This window comes from Phoca vitulina, unplaced genomic scaffold, assembly GCF_004348235.1.
Source record: "Phoca vitulina isolate PV1807 unplaced genomic scaffold, GSC_HSeal_1.0 scaffold22, whole genome shotgun sequence".
NCBI classification, from domain to species: Eukaryota; Metazoa; Chordata; class Mammalia; order Carnivora; family Phocidae; genus Phoca; species Phoca vitulina.
Window position 1 is genome coordinate 45059391 of NW_022589725.1, and position 11984 is coordinate 45071374.

Genomic DNA, 11984 nt, shown 5'->3' on the forward strand with positions numbered 1-11984 from the left:
AATTTTCCCAACACCATTTGTTGAAGAGACTGTCTTTTTTCCATTGGACATTCTTTCCTGCTTTGTCAAAGATGAGTTGACCATAGAGTTGAGGGTCCATTTCTGGGCTCTCTATTCTGTTCCATTGATCTATGGGTCTGTTTTTGTGCCAGTACCGTACTGTCTTGATGATGACAGCTTTGTAATAGAGCTGGAAGTCCAGAATTGTGATGGTGCCAGCTTTGCTTTTCTTTTTGAACATTCCTCTGGCTATTCGGGGTCTTTTCTGGTTCCATACAAATTTTAGGATTATTTGTTCCATGTCTTTGAAAAAAGTGGATGGTATTTTGATGGGGATTGCATTGAATGTGTAGATTGCTCTAGGTAGCATTGACATCTTCACAATATTTGTTCTTCCAATCCATGATCATGGAACGTTTTTCCATTTCTTTGTGTCTTCCTCAATTTCTTTCACGAGTATTTTATAGTTTTCTGAGTACAGATTCTTTGCCTCTTTGGTTAGATTTATTCCTAGGTATCTTATGGTTTTGGGTGCAATTGCAAATGGGATCGACTCCTTAATTTCTCCTTCTTCTGTCTTGTTGGTGGTGTATAGGAATTCCACCGACTTATGTGCATTGATTTTATATCCTGCCACTTGACTGAATTCCTGTATGAGTTCTAGCAGTTTTGGGGTGGAGTCTTTGGGGTTTATCACATAAAGTATCATATCATCTGCAAAGAGTGAGAGTTTGACTTCTTCTTTGCCAATTTCGATGCCTTTGATTTCTTTTTGTTGTCCGATTGCTGTGGCTAGGACTTCTAATACTATGTTGAATAGCAGTGGTGATAGTGGACATCCCTGCCGCATTCCTGACCTTAGGGGGAAAGCTCTCAGTTTTTCCCCATTTAGAATGATATTCGCAGTAGGTTTTTCATAGATGGCTTTTATGATATTGAGGTATGTACCCTCTATGCCTCTGAAGAGTTTTGATCAAGAAAGGATGCTGTACTTTGTCAAATGCTTTTTCTGCATCTATTGAGAGGATCATATGATTATGGTTCTTTCTTTTATTTTTATTTTTTTTTTAATTTTTTTATTGTTATGTTAATCCCCATACATTACATCATTCGTTTTAGATATAGTGTTCCATGATTCATTGTTTGTGCATAACACCCAGTGCTCCATGCAGAACGTGCCCTCCTCAATACCCATCACCAGGCTAACCCATCCTCCCCCCCCCCTCCCCTCTAGAAGCCTCAGTTTGTTTTTCAGAGTGCATCGTCTCTCATGGTTCTTCTCCCCCTCCGATTTCCCCCCCTTCATTCTTCCCCTCCTGCTACATTCTTCTTCTTCTTTTTTTCTTTCATAACATATATTGCATTATTTGTTTCAGAGGTACAGCTCTGAGATTCAACAGTCTTGCACAATTCACAGCGCTTACCAGAACACATACCCTCCCCAGTGTCCATCACCCAGTCACCCCATCCCTCCCACCCCACCCCCCACTCCAGCAACCCTCAGTTTGTTTCCTGAGATTAAGAATTCCTCATATCAGTGAGGTCATATGATACATGTCTTTCTCTGTTTGACTTATTTCGCTCAGCATAATACCCTCCAGTTCCAACCACGTCGTTGCAAATGGCAAGATCTCATTGCTTTTGATGGCTGCATAATATTCCATTGTATATATATACCACCTCTTCTTTATCCATTCATCTGTTGATGGACATCTTGGCTCTTTCCACAGTTTGGCTATTGTGGACATTGCTGCTATAAACATCGGGGCGCACGTACCCTTTCGGATCCCTACTTTTGTATCTTTGGGGTAAATACCCAGTAGTGCAATTGCTGGATCATATGGTAGCTCTATTTTCAACTTTTTGAGGAACCTCCACACTGTTTTCCAGAGTGGCTGCACCAGCTTGCATTCCCACCAACAGTGTAGGAGGGTTCCCCTTTCTCCGCATCCCCGCCAACATCTGTCATTTCCTGACTTGTTAATTTTAGCCATTCTGACTGGTGTGAGGTGGTATCTCATTGAGGTTTTGATTTGGATTTCCCTGATGCCGAGCGATATTGAACACTTTTTCATGTGTCTGTTGGCCGTTTGGATGTCTTCTTTGGAAAAAATGTCTGTTCATGTCTTCTGCCCATTTCTTGATTGGATTCTTTGTTCTTTGGGTGTTGAGTTTGATGAGTTCTTTATAGATTTTGGATACTAGACCTTTATCTGATATGGCACTTGCAAATATCTTCTCCCATTCTGTCGGTTGTCTTTTGGTTTTGTTGACTGTTTCTTTTGCTGTGCAAAAGCTTTTTATCTTGATGAAGTCCCAAGAGTTCATTTTTGCCCTTGCTTCCCTTGCCTTTGGCCATGTTTCTAGGAAGAAGTTGCTGCGGCTGAGGTCGAGGAGGTTGCTGCCTGTGTTCTCCTTTAGGATTTTGATGGAGTCCTGTCTCACATTGAGGTCTTTCAACCATTTGGAGTATATTTTTGTGTGTGGTGTAAGGAAATCGTCCAGTTTCATTCTTCTGCATGTGGCTGTCCAATTTTCCCAACACCATTTGTTGAAGAGACTGTCTTTTTTCCATTGGACATTCTTTCCTGCTTTGTCAAAGATGAGTTGACCATATAGTTGAGGGTCCATTTCTGGGCTCTCTATTCTGTTCCATTGATCTATGTGTCTGTTTTTGTGCCAGTACCATACTGTCTTGATGATGACAGCTTTGTAATAGAGCTGGAAGTCCAGAATTGTGATGCTGCCAGCTTTGCTTTTCTTTTTCAACATTCCTCTGGCTATGTGGGGTCTTTTCTGGTTCCATACAAATTTTAGGATTATTTGTTCCATTTCTTTAAAGAAAGTGGATGGTATTTTGATGGGGATTGCATTGAATGTGTAGATTGCTCTAGGTAGGATTGACATCTTCACAATATTTGTTCTTCCAATCCATGAGCATGGAACGTTTTTCCATTTCTTTGTGTCTTCCTCAATTTCTTTCATGAGTATTTTATAGTTTTCTGAGTACAGATCCTTTGCCTCTTTGGTTAGATTTATTCCTAGGTATCTTATGGTTTTGGGTGCAATTGCAAATGGGATCGACTCCTTAATTTTTCTTTCTTCTGACTTGTTGTTGGTGTATAGGAATGCCACTGACTTCTGTGCATTGATTTTATATCCTGCCACTTGACTGAATTCCTGTATGAGTTCTAGCAGTTTTGGGTGGAGTCTTTGGGATTTTCCACATAAAGTATCATATCATCTGCAAAGAGTGAGAGTTTGACTTCTTCTTTGCCAATTTCGATGCCTTTGATTTCTTTTTCTTGTCTGATTGCTGTGGCTAGGACTTCCAATACTATGTTGAATAGCAGTGGTGATAGTGGACATCCCTGCCGCGTTCCTGACCTTAGGGGGAAAGCTCTCAGTTTTTCCCCATTGAGAATGATATTCACTGTAGGTTTTTCATAGATGGCTTTTATGATATTGAGGTATCTGCCCTCTATGCCTATACTCTGAAGAGTTTTGATCAAGAAAGGATGCTGTACTTTGTCAAATGCTTTTTCTGCCTCTATTGAGAGGATCATATGATTCTTGTTCTTTCCTTTGTTAATGTATTGTATCACGTTGATTGTTTTGCGGATGTTGAACCAACCTTGCAGCCCAGGGATAAATCCCACTTGGTCGTGGTGAATAATCCTTTTAATGTACTGTTGGATCCTATTGGCTAGTATTTTGGTGAGAATTTTTGCATCCATGTTCATCAGGGATATTGGTCTGTAATTCTCCTTTTTGATGGGGTCTTTGTCTGGTTTGGGGATCAAGGTAATGCTGGCCTCATAAAATGAGTTTGGAAGTTTTCCTTCCATTTCTATTTTTTGGAACAGTTTCAGAAAAATAGGTATTAATTCTTCTTGAAATGTTTGCTAGAATTCCCCTGGGAAGCCGTCTGGCCCTGGGCTTTTGCGTTTTGGGAGATTTTTGATGACTGCTTCAATTTCCTTAGTGGTTATAGGTCCGTTCAGGTTTTCTATTTCTTCCTGGTTCAGTTTTGGTAGTTGATACATCTCTAAGAATGCATCCATTTCTTCCAGGTTATCTAATTTGCTGGCATAGAGTTGCTCATAATATGTTCTTATAATTGTTTGTATTTCTTTGGTGTTGGTTGTGATCTCTCCTCTTTCATTCATGGTTTTGTTTATTTGGGTCATTTCTCTTTTATTTTTGATAAGTTTGGCCAAGGGTTTATCAATCTTGTTAATTCTTTCAAAGAACCAGCTCCTAGTTTCGTTGATCTGTTCTACTGTTCTTTTAGTTTCTGTTTCATTGATTTCTTCTCTGATCTTTATTATTTCTCTTCTCCTGCTGGGTTAGGCTTTATTTGCTGTTCTTTCTCCAGCTCCTTTAGGTGTAGGGTTAGGTTGTGTACTTGAGACCTTTCTTGTTTCTTGAGAAAGGCTTGTATTGCTATATACTTTCCTCTTAGGACTGCCTTTGCTGCATCCCAAAGATTTTGCATAGTTGTGTTTTCATTTTCATTTGTTTCCATGAATTTTTTTAATTCTTAATTTCCTGGTTGATCCATTCATTCTTCAGTAGGATGCTCTTTAGCCTCCACGTATTTGAGTTCTTTCCGTCTTTCGTCTTGTGATTGAGTTCTAGCTTCAAAGCATTGTGGTCTGAAAATACGCAGGGAATGATCCCAATCTTTCGGTACCGGTTGAGACCGGATTTATGACCTAGGATGTGATCGATTCTGGAGAATGTTCCATGGGCACTAGAGAAGAATGTGTATTCCGTTGTTTTGGGCTGGAATGTTCTGAATATGTCTGCGAAGTCCATTTGGTCCAGTGTGTCATTTAAAGTATTTATTTCCTTGTCGATCTCTTGCTTAGACGATCTGTCCATTTCAGTGAGGAGGGTGTTAAAGTCCCCCACTATTATTGTATTGTTGTCGATGTGTTTCTTTGCTTTTGTTCTTAATTGCCTTATATAATTGGCTGCTCCCATGTTAGGGACATAGATATTTACAATTGTTAGATCTTCTTTTTGGATAGACCCTTTAAGTAGGATATAGTGTCCTTCTTCATCTCTTATTACAGTCTTTGGTTTAAAATCTAATTTGTCTGCTCTAAAGATTGCCACCGCAGCTTTCTTTTGGTGTCCATTAGCATGGTAAGTGGTTTTCCACCCCCTCACTTTCAATCTGGGGGTGTCTTTGGGTCTAAAATGAGTCTCTTGCAGACAGCATATCGATGGGTCTTGCTTTTTAATCCAATCTGATAGCCTGTGTCTTTTGATTGGGGCATTTAGCCCATTTACATTCAGGGTAACTATTGAAAGATAGGAATTTAGTGCCATTGTATTGCCTGTAAGGTGACTGTTACTGTATATTGTCTGTGTTCCTTTCTGGTCTATGTCGCTTTTAGGCTCTCTCTTTGCTTGGAGGACCCCTTTCAACATTTCTTGTAGGACTGGTTTCGTGTTTGCAAATTCCTTTAGTTTTTGTTTCTCCTGGAAGCTTTTTATCTCTCCTTCTATTTTCAATGACAGCCTAGCTGGATATAGTATTCTTGGCTGCTTATTTTTCTCATTTAGTGCTCTGAATATATCCTGCCAGTCCTTTCTGGCCTGCCAGGTCTCTGTGGATAGGTCTGTTGCCAATCTAATGTTTTTACCATTGTAGGTTACAGATCTCTTGTCCCGAGCTGCTTTCAGGATTTTCTCTTTGTCTCTGAGACTCGTAAGTTTTACTATTAGATGTCGGGGTGTTGACCTATTTTTATTGATTTTGAGAGGGGTTCTCTGTGCTGCCTGGATTTTGATGCCTGTTTCCTTCCCCAAATTAGGGAAGTTCTCTGCTATAATTTGCTCCTGTATACCTTCTGCTCCTCTCTCTCTTTCTTCTTCTTCTGGGATCCCAATTATTCTAATGTTGTTTCATCTTATGGTATCGCTTATCTCTCGAATTCTGCCCTCATGATCCAGTAGTTGTTTATCTCTCTTTTTCTCAGCTTCTTTATTTTCCATCATTTGGTCTTCTGCATCACTGATTCTCTCTTCTGCCTCATTTATCCTAGCAGTTAGCACCCCCATTTTCAGTTGCACCTCATTAATAGCCTTTTTTTATTTCAACTTGGTTATATTTTAGTTCTTTTATTTCTCCAGAAAGGGTTTCTCTAATAACTTCCATGCTTTTTTCAAGCCCAGCTATCTTTAAAGTCATGATTCTGAACTCTAGATCTGAAATCATACTAATGTCCGTATTGAGTGGGTCCCTGGCAGTCGGTACTACCTCTTGTTCTTTTTGTTGAGGTGATTTTTTCCATCTTGTCATTTTGTCCAGAGGAGAATAGATGAATGAGAGAACAAAATGCTAACAGGGTAACAACGTCCCCTGAAAATATACTCTAAACAAATCAGAAAAGACCTGAAGCAGTGGGAAAAGAAAGGGAAAGAGAGAAATAAGAAAAAGAAAAAAAAAGAAAAAGATAAAGATAAAAACAAACAAAAACAGAGCAAAACAAAAAAAAAAAACAAAATGTGATCAAATATGATCGGGCTGGTATATAGATCAGTGCCACACACTCGATTTTGGGTGTATTTTGGTCTGTTAGAAGAAAGTGCCTCCCAAAATTTTAAAGAAAGAAAAACTTATATATGTACAAAAATAAGGGTTGATATGATGAAGGGATGGAATATGACTGTAAAGATGAAAAGTATAAAAAATTTTATAAAAGGAATTGATAAGAAGTTGTTGGAAAAAAGAAAGAAGAGGATTTAAAAAAAAAAGGGAGAGAATGTGATCAGGCAGGGGAGTAGAAAAAAAACATACACTAGAGATTTAGGGTATATTTTGATTTGTTAGAAGAAACTATCTCAAAATTTTAAAAAGAGAACAACTTATATATATATTCCAAAAATACAGGTAACTACTATGAATGGATAGAATATGATTCTAAAAATGAAAAATAAAAATGTTTTTTAAAAAAGGGATTGATAAGATGTTGGTTGAAAAAGGGAAAAAGAAAAATTCAAAAAAAAAAAAAAGACAGTTAAAAAAAAATTAACTTTGAAAGACTAAAGAATCATGGTAAAAAAGCCATGAATTCTATGTGCAGTATTCCCCTAGCGCTGGAGTTCTGCCGTTCTCATTGATCAGTAAACTTGGTCTTGGCTGCCTGTTCTTGCTGATCTTCTGGGGGAGGGGCCTGTTGCCGTGGTTTCCAAATGTCTTTGCCGGAGGCGGAATGCCCCACCCTTGCCCAGTCCGGGCTAAGCAATCTGCTCGGGTTTGCTCTCCGGAGCTTTTGTTCCCCGCAAGCTTTCCGCACAGCCTCCTGGGCGGAGAGCGAAAATGGCGGCTTCCCAATCTCCGCTCCAGTGAAGCTGAGAACTTGGGGCCCCACTCCTCAGTGCGTCCCCAGAGAAAAGCAGTCAGTCACTCCCTTCTCCCCGGTCTCCGGCCGCATTCCGCGCTCACCTGGCCTGTGACCGAGCATTTCTATATCTGGCACCCGACCCCGTGTGGAGTCTCCAAACCCAGCAGATCCCTGCGGTGCGCTCCTGCACCTTTCCTCCCGGAGGAAGAAGGTGAGTCTCCCCGGATCTGCCGCTTGTTGTGTCCCTGCTGGAGGAGCAGTGGCCCGACTGTGCCGCGGATCACGGTTTATGGCAACCCCGAGCTGAGAGCCCGCGCCTGGGCTCCGTCTCTGCAGCTGGCTTCCCCGCTCCAATACCTGGGAGCTCTGCCACACTCAGGCACCCCTGGTCTTTCTGTAACCCCGAGGGTCCTGAGACCACACTGTCCCACGAGGGTTCCACCCCCTGCTTAGCCACCGGAGTGACGTCCCTCAGCGGAGTAGACTTCTAAAAGTTCCGATTTTGTGCTCCGCGGCTCTATCACTTGCCAGAAGCGGCCGACAGAGGCCCCTCCCCCCGTCTACCCTCCTAAATATCGCCTCGGATTCACTTCTCCGCACGTCCTACCTTCCAGAAAGTGGTCGCTTTTCTATTCAGAGAGTTGTTGCTACTCTTTTCTTCGATCTCCTGTTGAGTTTGTAGGTGTTCAGAATGGTTTGATCCCTATCCAGCTGAGTTCCTGAGAGGAGACGAAATCCAGGTCTCCTACGCCTCTGCCATCTTGCTCCACCCCCCCTTATTTTATTTTATTTTATTATTATTTATTTATTTTGAGAGAAAGAGAGCATGCACAAGAAGGGGGAGGGGAGAGAGAGAGAGAATCTCAAGTAGACTCCATGCTGAGCTTGGAGCCTGATGCAGGGCTCAGTCTCACAACCCTGAGATCATGACCTGAGCCTAAGTCAAGAGTCAAATGCTTAACCAACTGAGCCACGCAGGCATCCCATGATTGACATTTTAAGTTGCTAAGGGGACTCAAAATTGTTGGGAAACTTGTAAATAATGTCCTCCCATAAGATGAAGACAAGATTCTCTTCTCATAAAAATCAGGCAGCACAGCCAGGCAAGCCCAGTTGGTGTAAAGACAGTGGTGGCCATATGGCCAAGAGTTTAAGGTGTCACTGCAGGAAGGAAGTCCATTTAGGAGTCCATGTACTGCCCTGTAACTTAAGGAGCAAAGATTTTAAAAGACCACTGAGGCATTCAGTAATGCCAGAGCTCTGTGGTGGTACGGGAGGTAAAATTTCCATTGGTTGTCCTATAGGAGAGCCCAGGGCTGTGTTATATTGGCAATAAGATGAGATCCTTAATCTGAATGGTGTCAGGAGGGCTGAATGCGGCAGGACATACTTAGAAAAGCAAGATTATCTGCTCTGCAGTGATGTGCCTGGTGGGTATAGCAAGCAGTAGGCTGGTAAAAACATCCATATATGTAATAGTGAAGCAGGTAGTGCCACTGACAGAGGCAGTGGTCCTATGAAATCAGATTACCAGTGGCTGAAAGGGTGGTCCCCTCCCTGAATGGAAACATGACCAGACCGTTTCCAGTGTTTGGTTTAGGAGTGTAATTTGCAATTCAAAACAATGCATTTTGTAAGGGCTGCCATAAGTATAGTGCCCTGCAGTGGGCCCAGACCACTATGGCAGCAGCTCCCCCATGACCTGCAGAGACATGGGAGCAATAAGGAATGTGGGAGTGGTAACTATGACAGGCTGGCATGGTGGAGCTGAGGAGCCCCCCAGGATTGATGGGGGGGAGCTGGTAAGCTATAGTTTTGTGGTGGAGGGTGGAGCCTGCAGAGTTGTTGGTAGAGTCAGAAGTTGAGAGCCCCAACTGGCTGGTGACCTGGATTAGGCATCTGCCTTGTGGTTAAGTACAGCCTCTGGTGTGGTCATTTGTATGTGCTGAAACAGGGGTAACCTTCATTGTGACTGGTCCCTGAGCAATGTCCCTCCAAATTAAGGCATGCCAAATAGGATAGCCTTGAATGTAAAAAAGTCCAGCTGCCACTGGCCTGACCAAACCAGAGACCGTTAGCAACTGCCCATGAGTCACAAAAACTCTAGAGAAGAGGACTGTCATGCGCAACTCACTCTGCATGGCAATTTGTACCACCAGGAGCTCAGCAAGCCATCTCTGATAACTGTGGTGCTGCCGGCAGGATGGCACACTGCTGCTCTCCAACTGAAAAGGAAATTCATAAAATAAAAGGTAGGGCTGGGGAAATCACATAGACTGGAGCCAGAGAAGCAAAGCAAAGGAAAATGTGAAGGAGAGGCTAAGAGGTATGAAGACAGAATCAGAAGGTCAGACATAAAGGCATGTTAGTTCCACAAGGTAAGAGCAAAGACAATGGGAGAAAGACAATATGTGAAGAGCTGAAAATGTTCCAAAATCTATGAAACTTACAAATCCTTGATATCAAATGTACAAGTTCCAGGAAAGATGAATAAGAATAAATATAAGTTTAGATATTGTCCCAGAAATTTGAGAACACCAGATAAAACAATATTTTACAAAGTAGGGAAGAAAGACATATTAGGAGGGGGGAAAAAGAACTATTTAAAATACCAAGATTTCTTGGTAGCAGAAAGAAACCAGAAAACAATAAAATGAGTAAAGTTGAAAATAAAAGGCTAGGAAAATGTATACCTGGAAAATACTATCTAAAAAGTGGCTACTATTGTGGTCATTGGTATCAGACACAAAAAACTTTTAAGAAAAAAAGCAATATCAGAGATAAAGGTGGCATTTCATAATAATAAAAGGAAAAATTTACTCAGAAGGTTAAACTTTTGAACTAGAATGCACTCATTAGCAGATTCAAAGTACAAAGAGTAAAAATTGAGAGAAATACAAGAAATCTTAGTGGCTGTTCTATTCCATAAATGTTGAACCAGACAAAGTAGAGTAAAGCTACTGAAGACTCTTAATAACACAAATATCACACATGAGCAGAGAAATGAATAAATGAGCAGACTTCATTGAATATTGACTCACAATACAGTGATGAGAATAAATCAGAGCTACTCAAATGCTCTCCTGCATAAGCTACTCAAATGCTCTCCTGCATAAGCATAACATCATTAAATAGTCCATAGTCAAAGTTCCCCAACTGTCCCAAGAATATCTTGTTTTACAGTTTTTTTTAATTGAGATTAAAAAAAAAAAAAAAGACCCATTGATATGCTATCTGCAAGAGACTCATTTTAGACCCAAAGACACCCCCAGATTGAAAGTGAGGGGTTGGAAAACCATTTACCATGCTAATGGACACCAAAAGAAAGCTGGGATGGCAATCCTTATAACGGACAAATTAGATTTTAAACCAAAGACTATAATAAGGGATGAGAAAGGACACTATATCATACTTGTCTGAGCTGCTTTCGGGATTTTTCTTTTTCTCTGAGACTTGTAGGTTTTACTATTAGATGTTAGGGTGTTGACCTATTTTTATTGATTTTGACGGGGCTTCTCTGTGCCTCCTGGATTTTGATTCCCATTTCCTCCCCCAAATTAGGGAAGTTCTCAGCTATAATTTGCTCCAATATACCTTCTGCCCCTCTCTCTCTTCTTCTTCTGGGATCCCAATTATTCTAATATTGTTTCATCTTATGGTATCACTTATCTCTCGAATTCTGCCCTCGTGATCCAGTAGTTATCTCTCTTTTTCTCAGCTTCTTTATTCTCCATCATTTGGTCTTCTCTATCACTAATTCTCTCTTCTGTCTCATTTATCCTAGTAGTTAGAGTCTCCATTTTGGATTGCACCTCACTAATAGCCTTTTTTATTTCAACTTAGTTAAACTTTAGTTCTTTTATTTCTTGAGAACCCTTTCTCTAGTATCTTCCATGCTTTTTTCAAGCCCAGTTAGTATCTTTATGATCGTCATTCTGAACTCTAGTTCTGACATCTTACTAATGTCTGTACTGATTAGGTCCCTGGCAGTCGGTATTGCCGCTTGTTCTTTTTTTTGAGGTGAGTTTTTCCATCTTGTCATTTTGTCCAGAGGAGAATAGATGAATGAGAGAACAAAATGCTAACAAGGTAACAATGACCCCAGAAAAATATTCACTAAACAAATCAGAAGAGACCTGAAACCGGGGGGGAAAGAAAAGGAAAGAAAAAAAAAGAATATGATCGGGCTGGTGAATAGATCAGAGCCACACACTAGATTTTGGGTACATTTTGGTCTGTTAGAAGAAACTGCCTCCCAAATTTTAAAGAAAGAAAAACTTATATATGTACAAAAATAAGGGTAAATACAATGAAGGGATGGAATATGATTGTAAAGATGAAAATTATAAAAGACTTTATAAAAGGAATTGATAAGAAGTTGGTTGAAAAAAGAAAGAAGAAAAAAGGAGGGGGAAGAATGTGATCAGGCAGAAGACTAGAATGAAGCCATACACTAGAGATTTAGGGTATATTTTGGTCTGTTAGAAGAAACTGTATCCCAAATTTTAAAGAAAGAAAAAATTATATATATACAAAAAATAAGGTTAACTACAAAGAAGGGATAGAATATGACTGGAAAAGTGAAAATTAAAAAAGATTTTAAAAAATGAATTGATAAAATAT

General features: G+C 40.4%; 1 long non-coding RNA gene across 3 annotated transcripts in view; it reads right to left on the minus strand.

Moving 5' to 3' along the window:
* The window catches only part of LOC116641756, a 268059-nt gene that overhangs the window by 16930 nt on the left and 239145 nt on the right, over window positions 1–11984 (minus strand). The gene's annotated exons all lie outside the window — the stretch shown is intronic.